Genomic DNA, 2,381 nt, shown 5'->3' on the forward strand with positions numbered 1-2,381 from the left:
CAGGACCAAGAGCTGTGCTTGAATTTCTAAAATATTAATGGGCAAGGCCATTTCTGATCTGGGACACTTCTCTTGAATAGTTGCCTCTTCCAGGACTGTTCCCCAACCTAAACAAAAAAGGTTGGCATATGTTGTTATCACTTCCCAGGTAACTGAAGGAAGGATTTTCCCCTTAGTAGATTTTTGGATATTAATCGTAAACTGAGGCTCCGGCACACCCAGCCTACTGCACCTGGTATTTCCAGGTGGTCTCTCATCCAGGTACTAACCAGACCCGACCCTGCTTAGCCTCCAAGATCAGACGAGATTGGGCGCTATCAGGGTGATGTGGCCATAGGCTTTCGAATCAGACATATTGGGAATGTAGAGCTTGAACCCTTTGTTCCAAGCCAATAGGATACTGTTTTGCAGCAGTCTCAAATGAAACTGAGCATAAAGAACGGCCTTGAATGAAGCCACCATCTTTCTCAACAACCTCATGCAAAGTTAACTAAAAGAAATTCATCTTGCTTCGACCACCTAAATCAGTTCCTTTATGGCACTGATCTTTGCCTGGGGTAAGAATACCCTTTTCTGGGTGTACCTATGATCGGACCCAAGTATTTTAGCCTTCTTCATGGTTTTAAAGAAGATTTCTCTTGGTTGAGAATCCAACCTAGGTATTCCAGGTAGTTGAATGTGGTGACCATACTTTGGTCTAAGCAGGCTACCGACTGGTCTACCAAGAACAGATCGACTAGGTAAACCATAATCGTTATACCTTGGGCTCTTAATCTGGCTAGAAGAAGGGCTAGAACCTTTGTAAACACTCAAGGTGCAGTAGCTGGACCGGAAAGCAGAGCTACACACTGGAAATGAAGATTTTCCTCCTTGAAAAGTAGATATTACTAGTGAGGGAGGAAATAGGCATATGGAGGTATGCATCTTTGATGTCGATTGACACCAGAAGTTCTCCTCCTTATAGGATGAAGATAACTGATTTGGATTGACTCGAATACGAAAAAAGATTGGTTATATTCAGAAAGTGAATTTAGATTTTTGAGATCCAGAATATCTATTTGGATTTGGCAAAGTGAAAAAAAAAAGAGGTTTGAATCAAATTCCAAGCTCTGTTCTTACATGGGGACCCCCATGATCACTTTTTTCATTTTCTCTGGATCCTTAGAAACGTTTAATCTGAGAAAATGAGGGGACAGGAACTCTTGGAACTCCAGTGTGTACTCTGGAGCTATTGAGGAAGTCCCCCATTGCCCTCAACACTCTTCCAGCCAGATCCTTGAGAACTGCAGAAGAATTCCCCCTATTCGATTGAACCTGATGGTGGAAGCCGCCATGACTGCCTGGAGGCTGATGCCTCCTGGCACAGGAGAAGGAGCTTTAAAACGAAAATACATTTATTCCTTTTCTTAAATGGCAAAAGCAGTGCTTTCCACTAGAATTTCTTTGGCTGTATTATCCAAAACATCCCCAAATAGCTGTTTCACTGCAAAAAAGAAAGCTAACCAGGAGCTTCTTACAAGGCGCTTAGCGAAGGTTGCAAGGCCTGAATGATAGACTCTCTCATAGCAACTATTGCAAACATAAAGCTGCCTCCTGAACCTGCTGAGCAGGATAACCTTGAACATCTGTTTAAGCTGGTCTCTCAATTATTAACCAATTACTGTCAGCGCAGGCTAATGCCACGTACACACGACCGGACTTTCGATCGTGTGTGGGCTAGTTTTAAAAAAAAAAAATCAGACGGACCTAGAAATAGAACATGTTTCAAATCTGTCCGACGGACTAAAAATCGGGAAAACCGTTCGTCTGTGTGCTAGTCCGACGGACCAAATACGACGCTACTGGCTATTGAACTTCCTTGTTTAGTCCAGTTTACATCATTACATTCAAAACGAACGGACTTTCGAACAGATTTAGTCCAGTCATGTATGGCCAAGTTCGTTCAGAAAGTCTGTCGGACCTCTGCCGAAAGTCCGTCGGGAAGACCGTCGGACCTAGTCCGTCAAAAAGTCCAGTCATGTGTATGCAGCATTAGACACTCAATCTGCCAAGTGTTTTTTTTTTCCAATAGGAATTACACCTTTTTATCCCCATTGGATCCCTAAGCATTTGAGCATTGTCTGCCGGACAAGTCAAACTTATTTACAGAGGATATAGCAGCAAACACTCAGTTAAAGGTACATAGATGTGGAGCAATCATTCAGCAAGAAATTGCACCATCAATCTTAAGATTGGAACAGCATTCTCCCCCATTTGACACCACAGAAGAGGAGTCATCAGCCTCACCATGGTCTCCTGAAGGAATTCGTCTTCTTCTGCTCCTAGTTCCTCAGTTTGAGGGTCCTAGGTAATGGAAGAAAACCTGTTGCATTTTGACCCAG

General features: G+C 43.1%; 1 pseudogene; it reads right to left on the reverse strand.

Annotated features, from left to right (window-relative positions):
- Window positions 1–220: 220 nt before the first annotated feature.
- On the reverse strand, window positions 221–339 carry LOC143990679 (5S ribosomal RNA; annotated as a pseudogene).
- Between the last annotated feature and the right edge of the window lie 2,042 nt (window positions 340–2,381).

This window comes from Lithobates pipiens, unplaced genomic scaffold (assembly GCF_037356315.1).
Source record: "Lithobates pipiens isolate NorthernLeopardFrog02 unplaced genomic scaffold, aLitPip1_a1.2 Scaffold_18, whole genome shotgun sequence".
NCBI classification, from domain to species: domain Eukaryota; kingdom Metazoa; phylum Chordata; class Amphibia; order Anura; family Ranidae; genus Lithobates; species Lithobates pipiens.